We start from the raw sequence: 26,602 nt of genomic DNA, 5'->3' as shown, positions 1-26,602 counted from the left end.
ACAATAGAATGGGAAAGACTAGAGGTCTCTTCAAGAAAATTAGAGATATCAAGGAAACATTTCATGCAAAGATGGGCACAATAAAGGACAGAAATGGTATGGACCTAACAGAAGCAGAAGATATTAAGAAGAGGTGGCAAGAATACACAGAAGAACTATACAAAAAAAGATCTTAATGACCCAGATAACCACGATGGTGTGATCACTCACCTAGAGCCAGAAGTCAAGTGGACCTTAGGAAGCATCACTATGAACAAAGCTAGTGGAGGTGATGGAACCCCAGCTGAGCTATTCCAAATCCTAAAAGATGATACTGTGAAAGCACTACACTCAATATGCTAGCAAATTTGGAAAACTCAGCAGTGGCCACAGGACTGGAAAAGGTCAGGTTTCATTCCAATCCCAAAGAAAGGCAATGCCAAAGAATCTTCAAACTATTGACAGTTGCACTCATCTCACATGTTAGCAAAGTAATGCTCAAAATTCTTCAAGCTAAGCTTCAACAGTATGTGAACTGAGAAATTCCAGATGTTCAAACTGGATTTAGAAAAGACAGAGGAATCGGAGATCAAATTGCCAACATCCCTTGGATCATAGAAAAAGCAAGAGAATTCCAGAAAAAACATCTACTTCTGCTTCACTGACTACGCTAAAATCTTTGACTGTGTGGATCACAGCAAACTGTGGAAATTTCTTAAAGAGCTGGGAATACCAGGCCACATTACCTGCCTCCTGAGAAACCTGTATGCAGGTCAAGCAGCAACAGTTAGAATCACACATGAACAATGGACTGGTCCCAAGTTGGGAAAGGAGTACATCAAGGCTGTATCCCTGTTTATTTAACTTATATGCAGAGCACATCATGCAAAATGCCAGGCTGGATGAAGCACAAGCTGGAATCAAGATTGCCAAAAAAAATATCAATAACCTCAGATATGCAGATGACACCACCCTTATGGCAGAAAGTGAAAAGGAACTAAAGAGCCTCTTGATGAAAGTGAAAGAGGAGAGTGAAAAAGCAAGCTTAAAATCAACATTCAAAAAATGAAATCATGGCATCCGGTCCCATCACTTCATGGCAAACAGATGGGGAAACAATGGAAACAGTGACAGACTTTATTTTCTTGGGCTCCAAAATCCCTGCAGATAGTGACTGCAGCCATGAAATTAAAAGATGCTTGCTCCTTGGAAGCAAAAATATGGCCAACCTAGACAGCATATTAAAAAGCAGAGACATTACTTTGCCAACAAAGGTCCATCTATTCCAAAGCTATGGCTTTTCCAGTAGTCATGTATGGATGTGAGAGTTGGACCATAAAGAAAGCTGAGCACTGAAGAATTGATGCTTTTGAACTGTCGTGTTAGAGAAGACTCTTGAGAGTCCCTTAGACTGCAAGGAGATCCAACCAGTCAATCCTGAAGGAAATCAGTCCTGACTATTCATCGGAAAGACTGATGCTGAAGCTGAAATTCCAATACTTTGGCCACCTAATGCGAAGAACTGACTCACTGGAAAAGACCCTGATGCTGGGAAAGATTGAAGGCAGGAGTGGAAGGGAACGACGGAGGATGAGATGGTTGGATGGCATCACCACCTCAATGGACACAAGTTTGAGCAAGTTCCAGGAGTTGGTGATGGACAGGGAAGCCTGGCGTTGCAAAGACTTGGACACGACCGAGCGATTTAACTGAGAAGATGAGAAAGGATCAGACATAGTCTTACCCAGGAGAAAGAGGTGCTCTCAGACATTGTTGAGAGAGGGAAAGATGTGAAGGGCAGCTCTAAAGGGACAGCTGGCAAAATCTACCAAAAGTATACATGAAAGTACATTTTAATGCACCAGTATCACTTCTGAAAATCAATTCTGCAAATACTCCTGCATACATAGAAATGACAGACATAAGATTATTAATTGGGGTGTTCATTGCAATGGCAAAAGATTGAAAACTTCCCAAGTGTCCCTCAATAGGGGAGTCATTAATGTACTATGATACATCAACCGAGGGGACTACCTAGAGCTGTGAAAAAAAAATGAGGGAGATCTTTATGAACCAATATGAAAAGATCTCCAGGGTATATTGGTAAATGCATTGCATGTCACCCTTGTTAAGAAGAGAAAAATCTAAATATGCATCCATACATAATGCATAAGGAAACACTAGTAGAAACAAGAATCTAATGAAAAAAAAAGTCACCTAGAGGAGTGGGAGATGAGGAAATAGTGTGAATGGGGATAACTTTTAATGTCATTTTGATTTTTGAACCCTATAAGTTATCTCCTGTTTGAAATTAGGCATGATTTTTAAAGGATTTTACCTATGCAAACAAAACATTTTAAATTCAAGAACCACAAAAATGTATCAAGTTGGGCTTCACTTGCTGGATGATCCATGAAATCTATGGATTTTGCATTTTCCTCCCTTGAGGGAAAGCATTTTGCCCTATTTGTGTCTCTAGGTCCAAGCTCATTGTAGGCATTCACAAGTATTTATTGGTTAGATGGCGGCTGTTTGTAGAAACTGACAGCCACAGATAATACACGAAATAAGGTACCAGGGCACACGATCAGGACTGCTCACTTTATTTAACAAGAATCACCATAGTGATGAGAGACAAGTGAGAAAGATGGCTCTGCGGTTGCTAACAGCAGCAGCCTGTGGCCGGCAGGCCCTCTGAACAAAACCTGGGCTGTAGCCAATGAGGGGCTCATCGCTGGCTAGAACTTAGGCTTGGCAGGGGGGATTTACTGTAAAGGTTTATTCACTTTAACAGCAAACGCTGAAAATGTTCAAGTATATGTTATCCCTTAAAATGTATTGCTAAAATGTAGGAGATTTCGGTCTCTTGCCATTTTTCCTTTGCTGATTAAAAAAAAAAAAAAAAAACAGGAAATGAAATCTGGTTTATATATAATTTGTCACACATGTAATATATCCAACTTTGTAAGCACTCCAAGTTTTCATTAACTCTGCTGAAATATATTTACACTAAGAAATCTCTCAGCCTTAGTGTCTCTAGTTTCAAACTTCCAAACTTAGTTGCTTTGCTAAAAATGCAGATCAGATCCAGATGGAAGATCAAGCACCCCCATCTGACCTCCTTCCTAATCAAAACCCTATAAATGACAGAAAAGACTCATTTAATTAACAGAAGCAAAAAACAAGAGAGGGGAGAAAAGGAAAGGAAAAAGAAGTACATAATGGTAATCACGAATCTCCAAACTCTTGAGAAAAATCAACACCATGATAAAATCAAACATAGCAAAGAAGAACTACAACCAATCAGTAGAGGACACAAAGACATCACAGGACTTCTCTGGCAAAGACTCCGCCTGCCAACGCACGAGACACAGATTCTTCCCCTGGTCTGGGAAGAACCACGTGCCTTGGAGCATGCCCGTAGACCACAGCTGTTGAGGCTGTGCTCTAGAGCCTGGAGACAACAAGAGAAGCCACCACAATAAGAAGCCTGCACATTGCAGTGAGGAAAGAGTAGCCCCCACTCCCCACAACTGGGGAGAAGCCCCCACAGCAACAAAGACCCAGCACAGTCATAAATAAACAAATTAAATTATTCCTTTTAAAAAATTATAACAACTAGAATTTCTATTTTTAGAGAGATGAGGGGATATTTTACCCATTAAAAATTAATTGCAAATATTTAGCAAAAACTGAAGATTAACTTCCAAAATAAGGCATTATCAGAATAACACAGGTCAGGGAAACTAGTGACATGAAGAGCAAAACAAGGAATTCTCCTAAAGCTAAGTTAGAAGGACAAAGAAAAAGGAAACATGAGTCATGAGATATGGAGGGTAGACCCAGAAGTCCCACTGTGTGTGTAACAGGAGTTCCAAAAGGAAAGAACAGCTAAAATGGAAGTGAAGAAATAATGGGATGGTGGGTGGCAATTCCAGAGCTCAAGAAAGTTATTAGTCTTCAGACTAAGTGCTAAGCAGAGTGAATGAAAAATACAATTGAATTTCAAAAATCTAGACATATTGTGGTAAAATTTTGGAGCACCAAGGGTGAAAGGGAAGTCCTACTAGCTTCAAAAGAGAGAAAATAGGTTATTCCAATACAGTGAAAAATAGCTTGACATCACTTCAGTTCAGTCACTCAGTCATGTCCAACTTTTTGCAACCCCGTGAACTGCAGCAAGCCAGGCCTCCCTGTCCATCACCAACTTCCAGAGCCTACCTAAACTCATGTCCATTGAGTTGGTGATGCCAGCCAACCATCTCATCCTCTGTCATCCCCTTCTCCTCCTACCTTCAATACTTCCCAGCATCAGGGTCTTTTCAAATGAGTCAGCTCTTTGCATCAGGTGGCCAATGTATTGGAGTTTCAGCTTCAACATCAGTCTTTCCAATGAACATTCAGGACTGATTTCCTTTAGGATGGACTGGTTGGATCTCCTTGCAGTCAAAGGGACTCTCAAGAGTCTTCTCCAACACCACAGTTCAAAAGCATCAATTCTTCAGTGCTCAGCTTTCTTTATAGTCCAACTCTCACATCCCTACATGACTACTGGGAAAACCATAGCCTTGACTAGACAGACCTTTGCTGGCAAAGTAATGTCTCTGCTTTTTAACATGCTGTCTAGGTTGGTCATAACTTTCCTTCCAAGGAGCAAGCGTCTTTTAATTTCATGGCTGCAGTCACTGTCTGCAGTGATTTTGGAGCCCAAGAAAACAAAGTCTGACACTGTTTCCACTGTTTCCCCATCTATTTGCCATGAAGTGATGGGACCAGATGCCATGATCTTCGTTTTCTGAATGTTGAGCTTTAAGTCAACTTTTTCACTCTCCTCTTTCACTCTCATTAAGAAGCTCTTTAGTTCTTCTTCACTTTCTGCCATAAGGGTGGTGTCATCTGCATATCTGAGTGCCGGGGGCCAGCGTGAGGAATTCCGCCCATGGCAAAGGTCATGAGGAAGGAGGCTTGGCATACACAAAGGCGTGATCAAGCCTCAGGAAACCCCCTGTTCCCGAGCATCTTACCCCAAAACCAGAGTCTGTTTTATGCTCTCACCTACACCTCTGACTTTACGGGGGGCTCTCCCCCATAACCGTTTCTCTCTGAGAAGGAGTAAACGTGCAGCTCCAAGGCAATAAAAATCCCTGGGCGTGACAAGAGTGTTTCAGCTTACGGACTCCTCTGAAGGTTATCTAGCCCGCCTGTATAGGTTCGTCCGGCCACATGTGGTTGTCTACAGCTTCCCAACCTGAGAGGCATGAGACGTTTTAGACTTACTAAAGGCAAATTCTTTGGGGGAGTTAGAAATTATTAGTATAGTTGGTTAGGAATTATATTGGTGAAGGGTCTCTTCATTTGTTGTGTCAATAATTGCTGCTAATTCCCTGCTCTGGGTGGGACAAGGATGTCTCAGGTCAAACCTCTCTGCTGACAGACTAGCTTGTGTGACAGGATTATCCTTACTGCCGCCACTAGGCACATGACTGTTTACTACCTCTCAACCATAAACAGCACAGAGAGTTTTGGAGTATTTTGAGAGTCTTAATTAGCATAGGACTTTTTCTTCTTGTTGAGTCAATGATTGCCGCCAGGCCTCTATATCCTTAGGTACCTGGGAATATATTAATCAATGTATTTGGAATATAGCAAAGGAAATATAGTAGTTTTTGATGTTAGCAATACTAGACTTTTTGAGTTAATGGATTTTCTCTTTTGTAATAGATCACTGTACTTATATATCACTGTGTCCTTGCTGTGTAACTTTATCATATCTTAAGACTAAATAGATCTTAAGGGGAGCATTGGTGAAAGGATTTTCATTTGTTGGGCTGATGTTTGCTGCTAAATCTCCATGTTCCCTACTCTTATAATGAATATAACTAGCATATAGGAAGAAATAAGTATTAACCTTTAAGCATATAGGAGAAATAAGTATTAAGCTTTAAGACTAATCATGTTAACCTTGGGTTAAATAAATTTCTTTCTTGATTGTAACTCACTACACCCTCACCTTATAGGAATGTAACTTTATTTGGAGGGTGGTGCCTGGTTTAAGAAAAAACACCCTCGGAAGAAATAAGTTTTTTTTGGTTATCAGAAAGAAAGGATCATAAAATGTAAGTAGGTCTCACTCATGGCCAGAAGATGATGTAATATCCCTAAGACCTTTTTTTTATACATTTATGTGAAGCACCTGATTTTGACAAAGGTCAGGACTGCTGACCCCCACGTGACTCTGTATTCATCCCTATGTGTAACAAAAGGTATATAAGCAAACCCAAAAATAAAGAAATCGGATCAGTTTCCGGAAAGACTGATTCCCCCATGTCGCTTCTCTCTTGCTCCCGGTTTTTCTGGCTGAATTCCCATCTGGAGCATGGATGCTATTCCACGTAGTCCAAGTTATTCAGCCTCCTTTTCTCCACTAATCTTCCTACTACACTATCCATTTCTAATCTCTCTCTATCTGTGATTAAATATGTATTTTTCCAAAGACGCCGACTCCGTCCCCACCTTCGAATCACCCTGGATCCACCGGGGCTGGACCCCGGCATCTGAGGTTATTGATATTTCTCCCGGCAATCTTGATTCTAGCTGTGCTTCTTCCAGCCCAGCATTTCTCATGATGTACTCAGCATATAACTTAAGTAAGCAGGGTGACAATATACAGCCTTGATGTACTCCTTTTCCTATTTGGAACCAGTCTGTTGTTCCATGTCCAGTTCTAACTGTTGCTTCCTGACCTGCATACAGATTTCTCAAGAGGCAGGTCAGGTGGTCTAGTATTCCCATCTCTTTCAGAATTTTCCACTGCTTATTGTGATCCACACAGTCAAAGGCTTTGGTATAGTCAAAGGCTTTGGCATAGTCAATAAAGCAGAAATTGATGTTTTTCTAGAACTCTCTTGCTTTTTCTATGATCCAAGGGATGTTGGCAATTTTATCTCCAACTCCTCTGCCTTTTGTAAATCCAGCTTGAACAACTGGAATTTCATGGTTCACATATTGTTGAAGCCTGGCTTGGAGAATTTTGAGCATTACTTTGCTAGCATGCGAGATGAGTGCAACTGTGTGGTGGTTTGAGCATTCTTTGGCATTGCCTTTCTTTGGGATTGGAATGAAAACTGACCTTTTCCAGGTCTGTGGCCATTGCTGAGTTTCCCAAATTTGCTGGCATACTGAGTGCAGCACTTTCACGCTGAGCACAAATTGAGTACAGCTTGACATCAGACACCTCCATTACCCTGAATGCTAGAAGATAGTAGGGCAATTTCTCTAACAATCTGAAAGAAAAAGCATTGTTAACCTAGAATGTAATACCCAGCCAAACTAGCATTCAAGTGGGGATGCTAAATAAAGACATCTTCATGCGTGTGTCAGTTCATACCAGGTAAAACTTGCCCCAAAGAATCAAAGAAAGTGGAAGATATAGAACCCTATAAATAATGGAGGGAGAGGTAAAGTAAAAACTTAAAGTTGGTGCACTAGTTTCAACAAAAAGTTACATTTCAATGTGAAATTAAAATCTCAGTGAGCTCAGTGTGATAAGGAACTGGTTGCGGGGTTAACGGGAAACAGGAGAGAAAGAAGCGAAATTATTCCCAAAGTGTATATACTGTCTGACTGCAAGAACAGATCTTTTTTTAACAAAACATCTTATTATAACTGCCATATTCTATAAAAATCACTCAAATATGTATTTTTAATAAATTGCTCAGATTCACTAAATAGTTGGACTAGTAAACCAGTGTTGCTTTTTATTAAGCTAATGAACGTGTTTATAAAGTTTGTCATTGAATTAACTCAGGCCAGAAGCAAAGTGAGGAGTACAACTAAGATACTGATTTAAACTGTCACATATACTTTTCAGTAAATCAGATCATACTAGGTGGAGAGCTGCCTGAGATGGTACAGAAATCGTATATGATCAGCAACTGTACAGGAAAAGTTGTATCCTGACAGGTTCTCTTATGAGTTGCTGAGCATGAAAATTTTCTAAAATCACTAACAAATACATTATTAACATATCAGCATATAAGCTTAAAAGAAACCTCTCCTTTATCCTTTTAAGTCCAATAAAGAAGCTTCTTTTAACTTATAACAACAGGATGCAAGGAGTAGTAGCCTGAACCATCTCCCCAGTTGTTCCCCTCCCCCTGCACCCACACCCTCATCACAGGCTCCATGTGGGAGGCACTTCCCCACCCCTTTGGACTTTCCCATTGACTTTGGGCTCACTCAATGATATAACAAAGGTCCGTCTAATCAAGGCTATGGTTTTCCAGTAGTCATGTATGGATGTGAGAGTTGGACTGTGAAGAAAGCTGACCCCCGAAGAATTGATGCTTTTGAACTGTGGTGTTGGAGAAGACTCTTGAGAGCCCCTTGGACTGCAAGGAGATCCAACCAGTCCATCCTAAAGGAGATCAGTCCTGGGTGTTCACTGGAAGGACTGATGCTGAAGCTGAAACTCCAGTACTTTGGCCACCTCATGCGAAGTGTTGACTCATTGGAAAAGACTCTGATTATGGGAGAGATTGGGGGAAGGAGAAGAAGGGGATGACAGAGGATGAGATGGCTGGATGACATCACTGACTCGATGGACATGAGTTTGAGTGAACTCCGGGAGTTGGTGATCGACAGGAAGGCTTGGCGTGCTGTGATTCATGGGGTCGCAAAGAGTCGGACACAACTGAGCAAATGAACTGAACTAAACTGAATGATATATTAGCAGCTCTGACACAAGAAAAATTTGAAATATGTTTGAGTGGTCAAGAGTCCCCTCTCTCAGACCCCTGCCACCACCTAGAGATGAATATGCCCCTGCTAGTGCAGGAGGAGGGTAAGAGTCCCAAGAAGCATGAAACAGAGCCACACCAGGCAACCTGCAAACTCATGGTGCCTAAGGCCATATACAGCAGGTGCTAAGTCACTTCAGTCGTATCCAGCTCTTTGCGACCCTATGGACTGTAACTCACCAGGATTCTCCATCCATGGAATTCTCCAGGCAAGAATACTGGAGTGGGTTGCCATGCCCTCCTCCAGGGGATCTTCCTGACCCAGGGATCAAACCCACATCTCTTAGGTCCCCTGCATTGATAGGAGGGTTCTTTACCACCTGGGAAGCCCCACAAACTCATGAGTAAAAATTGAATATGTATTACTGTATGTCATTTACACATAAGTTATGCTGTTACGCAGCATCACTGTCGCAATACCTAATACTGGGTAGGTGTTGGGTGTTACCGCAGCAGGTGTAAAGAGTGACTTCTGAGTCACTGCCTATTGACATGACTTCTCCCATTGTAGACAGAACATTCCACAATCGTAAAAAGTCACCACTTCTCAGGAACACTGTGGTGGCAAGGACACTCTCATATGCTGCTGGTGGGAGGGTAAACGGATCCTTTTAGAAAGCAATTTGGGCATAGATATTAAGATTCTTAAAAATACTCACATCTACTGGCCCAGTAATTTTACTTCTGAATATTGATCCTAAAAGAGTAATCTTAGATAAGGAAACAAGCTTTGTGCAAGATACTAATGTGGTTTATAACAAAAGAAAAAAGAAGCATTTACTGCAATTATCCCAGTAAGGTTTCCACATGCATTTTCTTTTTTTAATTGGAGTATAGTTGTTAGTTTCTGCTGTAGACAGTATAACATGCAGGCTAGGACCATGGGCCCGGGAACCAGCAGTCCAGTGCATTCCCCTTCAAACCTGGACTGCTGGCTCCAGGGCCCATGGTCCTAACCTCCATGCCGTCCCGCCTAAAACAGCCAAAAGAAAGCATGCGGTTCACTCACACTCTGGACCGTTATGCAGCCACTTTAAAACACACAATAATTTTATTCTTTTTGATGCAATGCTAAATGAGGTTGTCTCTATCATTTCTGTTTCTGATAGTTCATTGTTAGTGTATAGAAATGCACCAAATTTGTTTCCTAATTTTATTTATTGTTTACCAAAGTCACTGATGAATTTTTCAGTTTTCTTTTGGCGCTTTTGGGATATTCTATGTACAGTATCATGTCATCTTCAAAGAATGACAATTTTTCTTCTACCTTTCCAATTTAGGTTCCTTTTTTTTCTTTTTCTTCCCCGATTGCTGTGGATAGGACCTCCAAAACTATGTTGAATAAGAGAGGTAAAATTAGGCATCCTTGTCCTTTTCTTGATCTTAGAAGAAAGGCCTTTAGTTTTACACCATTGGGTATAGTGTCAGGGTTTCCCAGGTGGTGCTAGTGGTAAAGAACCCGCCTGCCAATGCAGGAGACATAAGAGATGCGGGTTCAGTCCCTGGGTGGGGAAGACCCTCTAGAGGAGGGCATGGCAGCCCACTCCAGTGTTTTTGCCTGGAGAATCCCATGGACAGAGGAGCCTGGTGGGCCTACAGTTCATAGGATTGCAGAGTCGGACACTGAAGTGACTTAGCATGTACACATTGCATCTCAGATTGGGTATAATGTTAGCTGTGAATTTGTTATATGTAGTCTTTATTATTTTGAGGTATGTTTCCTCTATGATCACTTTCTGGAAATTTTCTATCATAAATTTTATCAAAAGCCTTTCTGCATCTATTGTGATGCTTGTATGCTTCTTATTCTTCAATTTGTTAATGTGGTGTATCATATAAATTGATTTGTGGATATTGAAAAATCCTTGTATCCCTGGGAATACCTAGTAATAGACCTATCTAAGGAAGTAAAAGGCCTTGAAAAGTATAAGACATTGATGAAATAAACTGACCACTAGTGCAACCTGGGAAGCCCTCTCTTACCTTATAACCCAGCAATTCCACCCCTACACATTGACCCAAGGGAAAGGAAACATGTGTCCACACAAATTCTTGTACCAGAATGTTTATTGCAACTTTATTCATAATGGAAAAATTGAAAACAACTCAAATGCTCATCGACAAGAAAATGAATAAGTAAACTGTGGTATGGGTTTTCCCGGTGGCTCAGTGGTAAAGAACCTGCCAGCCAGTGCAGGAGACGCAAGAAACGCAGGTTCAGTCCCTGGGTTGGAAGATTCCCCTGAACAAGGAAATGGCGACCCACTCCAGTAGGCTTGCCTGGAAAATTCCACTGACAGAAGGGCCTGGCGGGCTACAGTCCACGGGGTTGCAAAAGAGCCGGACACAACTGAGCAACTAGACAACAGTGACAACAACACAGCAGAACACTACTTAACAGTTTCCAAAAGGAATGGTCTACTAATACAAGCAAAAACAGAATACCCTTAAAAAGTGTGCTTTGAGCTAAATGCGATCCAAAGGAGTGCGTACTTTATGATCTGTTAATATGGGGTTCAAAACTACAAAAAAATGGCTAATCTTTTGGAATAGAAATCAAAACAGTGTTTGCTTGGGGAGCAAGATGGGGGCAGGAGGGAGACAGAGGGGACAGGAACAGGCAGGATTTTTTCTAAGGTGATAACAATGTTCTATAAGTTGACTGGGGTATTGGCCACACAGATATGCAAATATTTGTAAAAAAAAAAAGTCATTGATCTAAATATACTTAAGGTGTGTGCATTTGACTGAACTATACCTCAGTTTTAAAATGTATGTGTGTGGAGTTGGAGATGATATCCGGCTGAAGCTGAGGGACAGAAAGGCCCATCTGTGGACTTGGACAGCCCCCAACACTCAGCAGGCTCCAGGTAGACAAAGCTTGGCACTCTCATGAAGACTCTGGAACACTTTTCATGGGCTTGGGGTCTGGGCACACCTCTAGATATTTCTGAGGGCCCAGACGAATCTTGGGAAAGAAGTTCAACTGGGCTGACAGTGCAGTGAAGCGTATCTGCTGCATGGGAAGGAGGCTGAAGAAGGCGGGTGAGCAGGCGGAAAACAGGGCATGGCTGAACCCTCCAGGGGAGTCCTGCCTGGAGTCCCATGGCCCTGGGGAGGCAGCGGAGAGCCTGCTTCACAGGCTGCTCAGTTCAGTGAACCCCCTTCCCACCTTGGCTCGCCAAGAGACTTATGTAAGTCTGTAGTCCAGCAGGCCTTCCCGTGTGAGAGGGGAACGTGGCCCGTGCAGGCTCTTCTCATCTCTGTCAGAGGAGGGAGATGCATGGGGAGCTCCTGGGAGCTGGCCCTACTACAGGTACTAATGAAGTGGACACACTGGGGCTCATACAGAGTCTGAAAACAGTGTCAGCGGAGCAGCAGGTCGTGCCGGTGCCCCTCACCTGAGAGGGCAGAGTGAGCAAAGGCCAGAGGAGCAGGACCAGGGCACCGCAGGCCACAGCCCCGCACAGGATGGGAGACGGCCGCCACGGCCCAGAGGCCAGGAGGGCCCCGCGGGGAGGGCCCCGGGCTGCTGTTCGAAGGAAGACACACCTGGGAACACACCTTAGCCGGAATCCACAGGTGACACCTTAGAGGCAGCTGGGTCACTCAAGTAAGACCCATAAAGACGCTGAGGGGCAGGGCCCACCTGGGCCCCGGGTGGCAGCGTGAGCAAATGAAGGCTCCGAGCTGCCACATACACACGGCAATGTCAGCAAAACAGGACTCGGCTGACACAACCCAGGACTCTGAGTTTATACTCAGAACGCCTCAACTGTGCAGAAATTCGTGCAGAAACACTGGGACAAAACATGGTAAGACATCAACAGCGATCATCTCTGGTCTCTTGGCCATGCCCTGGAGCCAGCCCACCCCCTGTGTCTGCCCATGAGCAGACTTTCCCAAGGGGCCTCCAAATGGAAAGGCAAGACACAGCCAGCATAGCAGATAACTCATATTTGTCTTGCATAAGACCTTAATTTGTATAATTTTGTGATTTACTTCGGCACTGTCATGAGTGTGACTCTTTTGTCACAAAACAGCGAATAACATTTGCGAAACAATGTATGGAATTTAGGGATTTCACCAGTGGCTCAGCAGTAAAGAATCCGTCTGCAGTGCAGGAGACCCTGGAGACGTGGGTTCAATCCCTGGGTCAGGAAGATTCCCTGAAGGAGGAAATGGCAAGCTGTTCCACTGCTCTTGCCTGGAAAATCCCATGGGCAGAGGACCCGGCGGGCTGCGGACCATGAGGCTGCAAAGAGTCGAACATGACTGAGGACACCCATACCATACATACTTATGGAATTTATTTTTTATTGGTAATAAAAAATGAAATATGTACTTTTAAAAGTGATTTTCCTCTTCTCTGTAATGTTTTGGTTCTTTACAAATTTATAATAAAAGAAAATCCTTGTGACTTCCCTGGTGATGCAGTGGTTGGAACTTTGCCTTCCAATGCAGGGAGCATGGGTTCAATCCCTGGTGAAAGAGCTAAGATCCCCCATACCTCTAGGCCAAAAATCCATGACATAAAAGAGCATCAGTGTTGTAACAAATTCAATAAAGACTTAAAAAAAAAAGAAAAATTTTGAAATGTATCTGGATATGTGATTACATATGAAATAGTGATTTCAAATGTTTTTGCCTCAGGATACTCTTAAAAAACTATATTGCAGACCCCCAAAATAACTTTTGTTATGTGAGTTTGTATCTATCAATTTTAACTGTATTAGATAATGAAACAGAGGAGATCTTGAGATATTTATTTATTTTAAAATAGCGTTAATGAACTTAGTGCATGTTAATATAAAATACTTTTTATGAAAATTAACTGTATCTTCTAAAAATGTAGTGGTATTGTCTTACGTTTACGAATCTCTTTAAGGTCTGGCTTTGCAGATGACAGCTGGATTCTCAGATCTACTTCAGCCTTCAGTCTGTTGCCATGTCACACATCCTGTAGTCTCCTGAAAACTCCACTGTATGCACCTGGGAGAAAGAGCTTTAAAAAGGCAAATGACATCTTAGTATAGAACTACTATATAGACAAGCAAAAACGCCCAAATAAAAGTGCCACTGTGCCACCTGGTGGTATCTCTAATTATTGCAAGTACTGGTTACCACACGTGTGTATGCGTCTAGTGTGTGGAGTGTGTGTGCAGGTATGTGTTCACATAGGTCATGCGTGTGATGCCGTGTACTGAGCATGCAAGTGACGCAAATGTGGCTGTGGGCGGCATGTGGTGCACATGAGGCTGTGGCGTGTGTGCATGTATTGCATGTGTGTGCTGTGCGTGTGCTGTGCGTCTGGGTGTCTGTGTGACAGGCATGTGTGGGGCCTGTGTCTGTGAACACACCGTGTACATGGTGAGGATGTGTGTGGAGTGTGTGCCTGCAGTGTGTCCTGCTGCAGCGCCCATACTGTGTGTGTGTGTGTGTGTGTGTGTGCTGTGCGTGTGCTGTGCGTCTGGGTGTCTGTGTGACAGGCATGTGTGGGGTCTGTGTATGTGACTACACCGTGTACATGGTGAGTATGTGTGTGGAGTGTGTGCCTGCAGTGTGTCCTGCTGCAGCGCCCATATTGTGTGTGTGTGTGTGTGCTGTGCGTGTGCTGTGTGTGTAGTATGTGAACACAAGAGAACACGTGCTCTTAGATTGCCTAGCACAGCTCCAGACAGGTGTAAGCCCTCAGGAGACATTCATTGGTGTCCACCAGCTTCATGAATCAGGCGTTATCTTCATTGACAAGGAAGATTCTTGGAGGTAAAGTACTGGCTCAAGGTTCCATACCTAGTGAGTGGTAGACCTAGGATTCAGACCTGGGTCTTCTGATCAACTTGGAATTTAGTCATCTGCACTAATGATTGCTTCTAAGTTGTAAAAATCACCTATATGATATGATCCAAAATATGTTAAAAGGCAAAGGCGATGGCACCCCACTCCAGGACTCTTGCCTGGAAAAATCCCATGGACAGAGGAGCCTGGTGGGTTGCAGTCCACGGGGTCGCCAAGAGTCGGACACGACTGAGCGACTTCACTTTCACTTTTCACGTTCATGCATTGGAGAAGGAAATGGCAACCCACTCCAGTGTTCTTGCCTGGAGAATCCCAGGGACAGGAGAGCCTGGTGGGCTGCCGTCTATGGGATCGCACAGAGTCAGACACGACTGAAGTGACTTAGCAGCAGCAGCAGCATGTTAAAAGGCAAACAAATTTCCAAACGAAAATAGCATCACCTGGGCATTTTCTCTGCTCCATTACCCTTTCCACTGGTGTGTGGGCACATGTATAAGCTACATGAATAATTGAAAAGATATTAACTAGCACCTACTGGGCACCGATTGTATGCCAGGCACTGCGCATATTTTCACATTCAAGTATAAACGTAACAAATACAAATTTTCAGCCTCAAAATCACATGTTCAAAACCTAGCTCTATTTTTCATAATGCAGTCTGATTTTTTTTTTTTCCACATTGCATGGCTTGTGGGATCTCCCAACCAGGGATCAAACCTGGGTCCACAGCAGTGAAAGTGCATGTCTTAACCACTGAACCAGCAGGGAATTCTCCAGTCTGAATTTCTGATTCCAGTTTCTGTACAGTTTCTTCCAGCCTCCTGAAGGAAAACTTGGTCCCATCTTCTGTCCCTCAGACACTTCAGGCAGATTCATCCCACCCTGCCCTCCTTTTCTTGGGTGGATCCCTGGCTGCAAGACTGACACCTGGGCTCAGCTCCACCAGCATCCTCCCAGACAACGCGTGACGGACGAGCGTCTGTGCCTCCACGGAAGCCCACCCCCAGCCATGGCCACCTGCTGGGAGGGGAGGCACTCTTCATGCTTTTGTCCCTGCTGAGAAAGTCCCTGATCTCCTCTCTCAAGAGATCCAGGCTGTTCACCTGAACTTCCTGCCCGAAGTCCTGATGTGCTGAGGCCCTGGTACCCCGCAGTCAGCAGGCTTTCCCTGCTCACACACAGCCCACCGGCAGTCCTGCAAGGCTCCCAGCCAGTGGGCTCATCTCTCAGCTCCTACAGTTCAGTTCAGTTCAGTTCAGTTCAGTCACTCAGTCGTGTCCAACTATTTGCGACCCCATGAATCGCAGCACGCCAGGCCTCCCTGTCCAGCACCAACTCCTGGAGTTCACTCAGACTCACGTCCATCAAGTCAGTGATACCATCCAGCCATCTCATCCTTTGTCATCCCCTTCTCCTCCTGCCCTTAATCCCTCCCAGCATCAGAGTCTTTTCCAACGAGTCAACTCTTCACATGAGGTGGCCAAAGTACTGGAGTTTCAGCTTCAGCATCAGTCCTTCCAATGAACACCCAGGACTGATCTCCATTAGGATGGACTGGTTGGATCGCCTTGCAATCCAAGGGACTCTCAAGAGTCTTCAACACCACAGTTCAAAAGCATGAATTTTTTGGTGCTCAGCTTTCTTCACAGTCCAACTCTCACATCCATACATGACCACTGGGAAAACCATAGCCTTGACTAGACAGACCTTTGTTGGCAAAGTAATGTCTCTGCTTTTGAATATGCTATCTAGGTTGGTCATAACTTTCCTTCCAAGGAGTAAGCATCTTTTCATTTCATGGCTGCAATCACCCTCTGCAGTGATTTTGGAGCCCCCCCCCCAAAATAATATCAGCCACTGTTTCCACTGTTTCCCCATCTATTTGCCATGAAATGATGGGACCAGAGGCCATGATCTTAGTTTTCTGAATGTTGAGCTTCAAGCCAAATTTTTCACTCTCCTCTTTCACTCTCATCAAGAGGCTTTCAGTTCCTCTTCACTTTCTGCCATCAGGGTGGTGTCATCTGCATATCTGAGGTTATTGATATTTCTCCCTGCAATCTTGATTCCAGCTTGTGCTTCTTCCAGCTCAGCGTTTCTCATGATGTACTTGGCATATAAGTTAAATAAGCAGGGTGACAACATACAGCCTTGACGTACTCCTTTTCCTATTTGGAACCACTCTGTTGTTCCATGTCCACTTCTAACTGTTGCTTCCTGACCTGCATACAGATTTCTCAAGAGGCAGGTCAGGTAATCTGGTATTCCCATCTCTTTCAGAATTTTCCACAGTTTATTGTGATCCACACAGTCAAAGGCCTTGGTATAGTCAATAAAGCAGAAATAGATGTTTTTCTGGAACTCTCTTGCTTTTTCCATGATCCAGCGGATGTTGGCAAATTGATCTCTGGTTCCTCTGTCTTTTCTAAAACCAGCTTGAACATCAGGGAGTTCACGGTTCACGTATTGCTGAAGCCTGGCTTGGAGAATTTTGAGCATTACTTTGCTAGCGTGTGAGATGAGTGCAACTGTGCAGTAGTTTAAGGATTCTTTGGCATTGCCTTTCTTTGGGATTGGAATGAAAACTGACCTTTTCCAGTCCTGTGGCCACTGCTGAGTTTTACACAAATTTGAGTTTTACACAAATTTGCTGGCGTCTTGAGTGTAGCACTTTCACAGCATCATCTTTTAGGATTTGAAATAGCTCAACCTGGGATTCCATCACCTCTACTAGCTTTGTTCTTAGTGATGTTTTCCAAGGCCCGCTTGACTTCACATTCCAGGATGTCTGGCTCTAGGTGAGTGATCACACCATTGTGATTATCTTGGTCATGAAGATCTTTTTGTACAGTTGTTCTGTGTATTCTTGCCACCTCTTCTTAATATCTTCTGCTTCTGTTAGGTCCATACCATGTCTGTCCTTTATGGAGCCCATCTTTGCATGAAATGTTCCCTTGGTATCTCTAATTTTCTTGAAGAGATCTCTAGTCTTTCCCATTCTGTCGTTTTCCTTGATCTCTTTGCACTGATCGCTGAGGAAGGCTTTCTCACATCAACCTGCAGTCTTCCCCATTCAGTTCTTCATGCAGAAAAAATGTTTGGATGAGTCTGTCAGGATTTGCCTAAGCAAATCAAAAATATCATGATTTTCAGATTAGTCTTTCCTTGGTTGTTTAAGTTAATCCATTTAGAAACTTGGCTGTCTTTGTGTTCTCTCTGGGTCTGAGATCTTAGTTTCCTCCATTCTTCCCTGAGCCAGGAAGAGGCCCGAGAAAGCCTACAAGGACCACAGTGAGGTAAGAATGGTAATTAATATGCACAGGGCTGGCTGGTGCTGATTCAACCCAAAACCTACGGATGGAGAAGTAGAGAAACGGGAATGCAAACCTCTGTTGGCCAGCTCACTCACCATTCTCTTGCCCCCAAGCCCCCAGGGAAGGGCTCTCATGCCTCATGCCAACTCCCCAGTGTGGTTGGGCAAGAGCCCCCGAATCTCACCAGTGCAGGTCTGGAGGGGCCCACATCCCTCACATGAATAGGAAAGCAAAGGCCACAGCGATACAAGCAGCAGTTCTCAACAGAATCCCTGCGGAGCTAGCAAACATACATGTTCCTGGGCCCTGCCCCCCAAATATTTGATTCAGGGGGTCTCCAGCAGAGCCTGAGCATCTGCATTCCCACAGAGCTCCCAAGTGACGCTAACGCCCTGGCCCGGGGCCACAGTGAGAGCACTAATTCAAAGGACCTCCAAGGTGGCTTGAAGGAAGGGGACAGAGGCCAGCCATCACAGGAGGTGGCCCCAGCAGAGGCAGACTTCAGAAAGGAAACAAAACCAGTACTAAGAGTAACACAAGAGACACTGTGATGAGAACCCTTAAGGAAATACGTCTATACAGACAGGTAGGGAGAGAGAAATCAGGTACAGATTTGGTATAGATATACTCCAAAATCTTTATCTATTCTTATTGGTCCTTGGTAATATCTTCCTGACTCTCCTTAAGAGTTCTCATTACAGTTAATTTTTTAGATTTTTGTTATAATTTTAACTTATTTATTTTTACATTTTATATACTTGTGTACTTTATTTTTTATTTTATTTTTATTACAGTTTTTATTCTATATACATACAAACATACATACATCAATTCAAATTATAAAAAACCGGTAGAGGTAATGAAAAACAAAATGGATGCTCTGGCATTATCATAGTTATCACTCCCACACACACCCCGAACTCCTGCCCCTAACTTCCTTGAACTCTCTTAATGAAACCTTAACCATGTTGAATCCAGCTCTCCAGCAGAAGATAGCTGGGAAACTCACAAGTCGCATGGGTAGGCTTCACTCCAATCCCTGACTGCGAGCCTCAAGAGGCAGTTTGCCCTGCCCAGGTCATGTACGTCCCTCATCTGTCCACTCTGCAGTCTCCAGAGGCTGTTTCTCCCTTTCCTCTCTCACCGCAAACCCCCAATATTCTGCCTTTGCCAGCCCCCTTCCACCAGAGTCTGTCCACCTTTCCCACCTTCCACCCACAATCTAAGATGGATTGTCCAAGCTGCCACCCAGAGCCAGTCCCTCCTAACCGATGCAAGGGTCCTGCTCCGACAACATTGCTCTCTCTGCTACATCATCAGTCTTCATTCCTTCATTCTGCTGGACCTTCTTCAACTGTATATTACAATGCTGTTACCTCTCCCGGCTGAAAAAACAAGCAAAAACACCCTAGTGTTACAAACATCAAGAAAAGACTTGTGGACACAGCGTGGGGGAAGGAAAGGGTGGGACCAACTGAAACAATAGCATTGAAACATTGCATTACCATGTGCAAGGGGCTTCCCTGAGAGCTCAGTTGGTAAGAATCCACCTGCAGTGTAGGAGACCCCGGTTGATTTCTGGGTAGGGAAGATCTGCTGGAGAAGGGATAGGCTACTCACTCCAGTATTCTTGGGCTTCCCTTGTGGCTCAGCTAGTAAAGAATCTGCCTGCAGTGTGGGAGACCTGGGTTCAATTCCTGGGTTGGCAAGATCCCCTGGAGAAAGGAAAGTCCGCCCACTCCAGTATCTGGCCTGGAGAATTTCATGGACTTCCTGGAGAAGTCCATGTGGTCACAAAGAATTGGACACGACTGAGCAATTGGACAATACTTTCACCATATGTAAAATTAGATAGTGGAAATTTGCTCTGTCATGCAGGGAGTTCAAATCTGGTGCTCTGTGACAACCTAGAGGCGTGGGATCAGGTGGGAGGTGGGACAGAGGTTCAAGAGAGAGGGGACATACATATGCTATGCTAAGTCGCTTCAGTCGAGTCCGATTCTGTGCCACCCTGCCGGGGTCCAGCCCCGGTGGATCCAGGGAATTCGAAGCGGGGACGGCATTGGCGAGGAAAGACTTATTTATTTATTAATATAAGATTAGATTAGGAAGAAATAGTGTAGTAGGAAAATTTAGTGGAGAAAGAAGGCTGAATAACTTGGCTTACGGGGAAAACCAATAAAATTCCAGACAAGGAACCTGCACCATCTATGTTAGGCCACGGGCATCCGTTTGAATATCGGAGAGTGCCCCGCCTTGGGCTCTCTCTTTTACGGATCTTAGAAGGCGGGACAAGTAAGTAGACATGGTGAGCCTCCCCGCTCCAGATGGGAATTCACCCGGAAAAAGAAAAGAACGACATGGGGAAGCCCAGCATTGGTGCAAGACTCCAAAGACTCCACTTTCAAAATCAGCTTATATACCCCAAGTTGTACATAAAGAAATAATGGAATATGCAAAGTTATGCAGGGGCAGCAGTCCTGACCCTCACTGAAACAAACAAGGCTTTCTTTTTGCATACCCTCCCATATACAAAAGGTCTCAGGTGGTTTACATTATCTTCTGGCCAAGAGGCCTGTTAACATTTTTATGGCTTTCTTCCTGGATAATTGTCTATCAACCAGAAAACTCCTTTTCCCTAGAAGTGTTTTTTCTTTACTCTGCATCACCCTCAAATTACTAAATAAAGTTACATTCCTGTAGGACAAAGGTGCAGTGGGTTATAACAAAGAAAGTACTTAACTCAAAGATCTAATGTTGCTAATACCAGGTCTACTACCTGTTTTTCTATATACCAACTATCTCTACAAATAAAAGATATGAAAATTTGGCAGCAAGTATTGGCTCAACAAATGAAACCTTTAATCAGTCCTATTCTAATGATTTTGACTCCTCGGAAGCCCCTACATTCCTAGGATGTTTTAAGCTTCCTGTGCTTCCTGCGGTCAGGAGGCCTCAAACAATCACATGCACAGCTGTATGAGTCCTGCAGGCAGGCTAGAAAGCCATCAGAGGGGTTTTTGGATTGAAACACTCATATTATGCCTAGGAGATTTATTATCTAAAAGCTCTAAATTAATTTTTTCCCCAGAAAAAGGCGGTGGGGGGACAGCCCCCTGTTAATGACAGAAGAGTAGGTGGAAAGCATAACACAGTAAAGCAGGCAGACTCTGGTCTTGGGGGGTGCATGCTCAGGAAATTCCAGGGGGAAAACCTGAGATCTGACTCGACCTTGCACATCAGATGTCTGCCGCATGACCTTGTCACGGGTGGGATTCCTCACGCTGGCTCCCGGCACGACCCCATAGATGGCAGCCCACCCGACTCCCCCGTCCTGGGATTCTCCAGGCTAGAACACTGGAGTGGGTGCCATTTCCTTCTCCAGTGCATGGAAGTGAAAAGTGAAAGTGAAGTCGCTCAGTCGTGTCTGACTCTTAGCGACCCCATGGACCTATGGCTGGTTCATGTTGATATATGGCAGAAACCAATGGAATATTTTAAACTAATTATCCTCCAACTAAAATAAATTTTTTTAAAAACCACTGCAGTCTTGTTTTTGTTTTTTTGGCCACATAGCACTGCTTGTGGGATCACAGTCCCCCAACTAGGGATCAAACACATGCCCCCTGCAGCAGAAGCATGCAGTCTTAATCACTGGATGGCCAGGGAAGTCCTCAAAATACCCTAGTCTCAAACTTACTTCTTCTGCCAACATCTGTCCCATTTCTTGTCTGTACTTGTCTCAAATTCTTCTCCGTCCACCATCTCTCTTTAACTCACTTCAATCAGGCTTTTCCACGTGACAGTAATAAATTGCTCTCCTCCAGATTACAGATCATTTCCATATAGATCCCATGGCCTGTCTGCATCTCACTGTCCCAGCAAGGCCACCTTCCCGTCCTTGTAATAGTTTCATCCTTGGGTTCCAGGATACCATCTCCTGGAATTCCTTTCGTCCCCTGAACATTTCTTCCCTGTCTCCTTTGCTATCTCCTCCTCCTCTCCATGACCTTCTTTTCCCCCTAACTTCCCTGATGACATCCACATCTCCTCCCACTCCTTCCCAGCAACCAGAAGACTGCATGTGACTAGTTCTGGCCAACAGACTGAGAAGAAGAGACAGGTCACTTCCCAGCAAAGCCTGGCATAAAATTTTCCAGCTGTCTTTTCTCCTGCTGTAGCTATTTAGAGAATTCCTCATGTTGATGTGTGGGACCAAAAAACTAAAGCAGCCTGTTCTCTGAGTCACTCTATAAAAGACAGATGTCCTGGAAATGAGCCCAGATGTGCCTCAAGCTTCATATCATTGAGCAAACATCTGTGTATCAATTGCTCATATTTGGGAGATATTTGTTACAAAGGCAGAGGCCTCATCTATTCTGACCAATACAGTTACCTCGCCCAGTTTTATACCTTTAACTACTAACTACATATGCCAGTTACTCCCAAATTTATAGATTTTGCCAAATTTGTCTGTTGGACTCTAGACTCAAATATCTAACTACCTACCCAATACCTCCACTTGAAACATTAGACGTCTCAAACTTAACATATCCCAAGCCAAATTATTGATTCTACTCTCATAGCATTCCTCATTTCAGCTAGTGGAAACTCTGCTAGCCTTTACAGTCCACTGCTACCAAACTCCACTGCTACCACCCTGATCCCAGCCACTATCACACTCATAGTTAAAGAATCACTTCCAATTAGTTTTCCCACTTCTACCTCTACAATCTATTCCTATACAATTGATACCTGTACACTATATGCCTAACAGATTAGCCAGGGAGAGCTTTTTATTTTTTATGAAACTATACTAAAACATGTTTATCTTATTGAAGTATAGCTGATTTACGATGTTGTATAAATTTCTGCTGTCCAGCAAAGTGACTCGGTTATATACATACACATTCGTATACTTTTCTATTATGGTTTATCAGAGGATGTTGAATATAGTTCCCTGTGCTATGCAGTATGACCTTATTGCTTATCCATTTTACATATAATAACTTACATCTGCTAACTCCAAGCCTCTATTCCATCCTTCCCCCAACACTCTCCCCCTTTTATAATAAGTCAGATCAAGTTATTCTTCTGTCTCAATACTCTACAGTGGCTTCCCATTTTAGCCAGAGTAAATCCAAAGTCTTTACCGTGGTCTATAAAGACCCTATAGGTTTTGTTATCCATCAGAACCTCCATATCCACTCTGTACCAGTCATACCAGCATTCTTGCTCTTCATCCAACACACAAGGTACACTCCCTTCTCAGGGCCTTTGCACTAGCTTCCTCCTAGAATGTTCTTCCCCAGGTCCTGCAAGGCTCACTCCCTCACCTTGTTTTACTAATTCTCACCTTCTCAAGAGGCCTACCCTGAACAACCCATTTAAAATTGCAGATCATCTCTATATTATTAATACCACTCCCAACTCTCCTTGCCCTCCCCTACTTTTCTCTTTCTTCTTTAGTACTCATCATCTCCAAATATATTATGGAATTTACTTCTTTGTCATCTATCTCTTCTCGCTAAAATGCAAGCTCCTTGCAAGCAGGGTTCTTTGCGTTACTCATGTTATAACCCAAGTGCCTGAATTTGGGCACAGAGGAGGTACTCAAAAATGTTTGTTAAATAAATACATAAATAAATAACACCACAAACACATATTCATGACAAGAAAAGAAGCATGGAGAAAAAAAGAGTGAATAATAATAGTTCCAAAATGAAAGAAAAGAACAGTAGAGAAAGTAATAATATAAGATATAATACATGAAAACTTCCTTATCTGAAAAAAAGACTTGAATTTTCTGATTGAAAATGACAAGCTAAGTACCAAGCAGAGTTAACTTTTCAAAGTCATAAATATGACATTTCCTGTAAATTTTTGAACTGTGATTATCAAAAGAAAATCTTAGGAGCTTCCAGAAAGAAAGAACAGGCTATCTGTCAAAGATAACCATACTTCTAATGCATTTCTCATACGGTCTACAATAAACGTGTCCTTTCTAAGGAAATAACTCAAGAATAGTTTCATGAACGTGAAAATTAAATCAGAACAGTGACTTCAAGACAAGAGAAGACAGTGTATACAAGGAATACTGATGAATGAGAAATCTAATTAAAACCATAATGTGCTTTGTGAAATAACTTTACTAAACTGCCCATTAGGAACTAGGTGTTATATGAACCACCAAATCAAAAAACCGGATGTGTTCAGAAGCATTTCATTATGACATGTAAGGGGTACATACTGGAAAAGTCTGAGTGGTTCCAAAAGACCCAATAGGAGAGAATGAGAAGGAAGGAGAGAAAATGGCGTCCACGGATTATAGTACATACAGCCAAGCTGCAGCCCAGCAGGGCTACAGCGCTTATACTGCCCAGCCCACTCAAGGATATGCACAGACTACCCAGGCATATGGGCAGCAAAGTTATGGAACCTATGGACAGCCCACTGATGTCAGCTATACCCAGGCTCAGACCACTGCAACCTATGGGCAGACCGCCTATGCAACTTCTTATGGACAGCCTCCCACTGGATATTCAACTCCAGCTGCCCCCCAGGCATACAGTCAGCCTGTCCAGGGGTACGGCACTGGCGCTTACGACACCACCACTGCCACAGTTACGACCACCCAGGCCTCCTATGCAGCTCAGCCTGCATATGGTACTCAGCCTGCCTACCCAGCTTATGGACGGCAGCCAGCAGCCACCGCGCCCGCAAGACCGCAGGATGGTAACAAACCCACTGAGACTAGTCAACCTCAGTCTAGCACAGGGGGTTACAACCAGCCCAGCCTAGGATACGGACAGAGTAACTACAGTTATCCCCAGGTACCTGGGAGCTACCCCATGCAGCCAGTCTCGGCACCACCATCCTATCCTCCTACCAGCTACTCCTCTACGCAGCCGACTAGTTACGATCAGAGCAGTTACTCCCAGCAGAACACCTATGGGCAGCCGAGCAGCTACGGGCAGCAGAGTAGCTATGGCCAGCAAAGCAGCTATGGGCAGCAGCCACCCACTAGTTACCCGCCCCCCCCCAGACTGGATCCTACAGCCAGGCTCCAAGTCAATATAGTCAACAGAGCAGCAGCTACAGGCAGCAGAGTTCATTCCGACAGGACCACCCCAGTAGCATGGGTGTTTATGGGCAGGAGTCTGGAGGATTTTCCGGACCAGGAGAGAACCGGAGCATGAGTGGCCTGATAACCGGGGCAGGGGAAGAGGGGGATTTGATCGTGGAGGCATGAGCAGAGGTGGGCGGGGAGGAGGACGCGGTGGAATGGGCGCTGGAGAGCGAGGTGGCTTCAATAAGCGTGGTGGACCCATGGATGAAGGACCAGATCTTGATTTAGGCCCACCTGTAGATCCAGATGAAGACTCTGACAACAGTGCCATTTACGTGCAAGGACTGAGTGACAGTGTGACTCTCGATGATCTGGTCGACTTCTTTAAGCAGTGTGGAGTCGTTAAGATGAACAAGAGGACTGGTCAACCCATGATCCATATTTACTTGGACAAGGAAACAGGAAAGCCCAAAGGCGATGCTACAGTGTCTTATGAAGACCCACCAACTGCCAAAACTGCCGTCGAGTGGTTTGATGGCAAAGATTTCCAAGGGAGCAAACTCAAAGTGTCTCTTGCTCGGAAGAAGCCGCCCATGAACAGCATGCAGGGCGGGATGCCACCGCGCAAGGGCAGGGGGATGCCGCCGCCGCTCCGAGGAGGTCCAGGGGGCCCAGGAGGTCCTGGAGGACCCATGGGGCGCATGGGAGGCCGTGGAGGAGACAGAGGCGGCTTCCCACCAAGAGGGCCCCGTGGTTCCCGGGGGAACCCGTCTGGAGGAGGAAACGTCCAGCACCAAGCTGGCGACTGGCAGTGCCCCAACCCCGGGCTGTGGAAACCAGAACTTCGCCTGGAGAACAAAGTGCAACCAGTGTAAGGCCCCAAAGCCTGAAGGCTTCCTCCCACCACCTTTCCCGCCCCCGCGCGGTGACCGCGGCAGAGGTGGCCCTGGAGGCATGCGGGGAGGAAGAGGTGGCCTCATGGACCGCGGGGGTCCCGGTGGAATGTTCAGAGGCGGCGGTGGTGGAGACAGAAGTGGCTTCCGTGGCGGCCGGGGCATGGACCGCTGTGGCTTTGGTGGTGGAAGACGAGGTGGCCCTGGGGGACCCCCTGGACCACTGATGGAACAGATGGGAGGACAACGAGGCGGGCGAGGAGGCCCTGGAAAGATGGATAAAGGCGAGCACCGTCAGGAGCGCAGAGACCGGCCCTACTTGACGCAGAGACCCGCAGAGCTGCATTGACTACCAGATTTATTTTTTAAACCAGAAAATGTTTTAAATTTATAATTCCATATTTATAATGTTGGCCACAACATTATGATTATTCCTTGTCTGTACTTTAGTATTTTTCACCATTTGTGAAGAAACATTAAAACAAGTTAAATGGTAGTGTGCTGAGTTTTTTTTTCTTATTTTAAAGATGGTTGTTTAAGACTAAACAATGGGAACCCCTTGTGAGCATGCTCAGTATGGTTGTGGAGAACCAAGAGGGCCTCTAACTGTAACAATGTTCATGGTTGTGATTTTTTTTAAAAATAAAATTACAAATGTTTATTAAAAAAAAAAAAAGACCCAATAAAATACCTGTGTGTGTGTGTCAGATTCCACAGGACCTGCCCCTGCTGCTTTGCTGCCAGGCCCAC

At 44.4% G+C, this 26,602-nt stretch overlaps 1 pseudogene; it reads left to right on the top strand.

Moving 5' to 3' along the window:
* Nucleotides 1-24,181: 24,181 nt before the first annotated feature.
* Nucleotides 24,182-26,348, top strand: LOC138440074 (RNA-binding protein EWS pseudogene; annotated as a pseudogene).
* The last annotated feature ends 254 nt before the right edge of the window (nucleotides 26,349-26,602 follow it).

The sequence above is a fragment of the Ovis canadensis genome, chromosome 5 (genome assembly GCF_042477335.2).
Source record: "Ovis canadensis isolate MfBH-ARS-UI-01 breed Bighorn chromosome 5, ARS-UI_OviCan_v2, whole genome shotgun sequence".
Taxonomy (NCBI): domain Eukaryota; kingdom Metazoa; phylum Chordata; class Mammalia; order Artiodactyla; family Bovidae; genus Ovis; species Ovis canadensis.
This window is presented reverse-complemented; position numbering and strand designations above follow the sequence as displayed.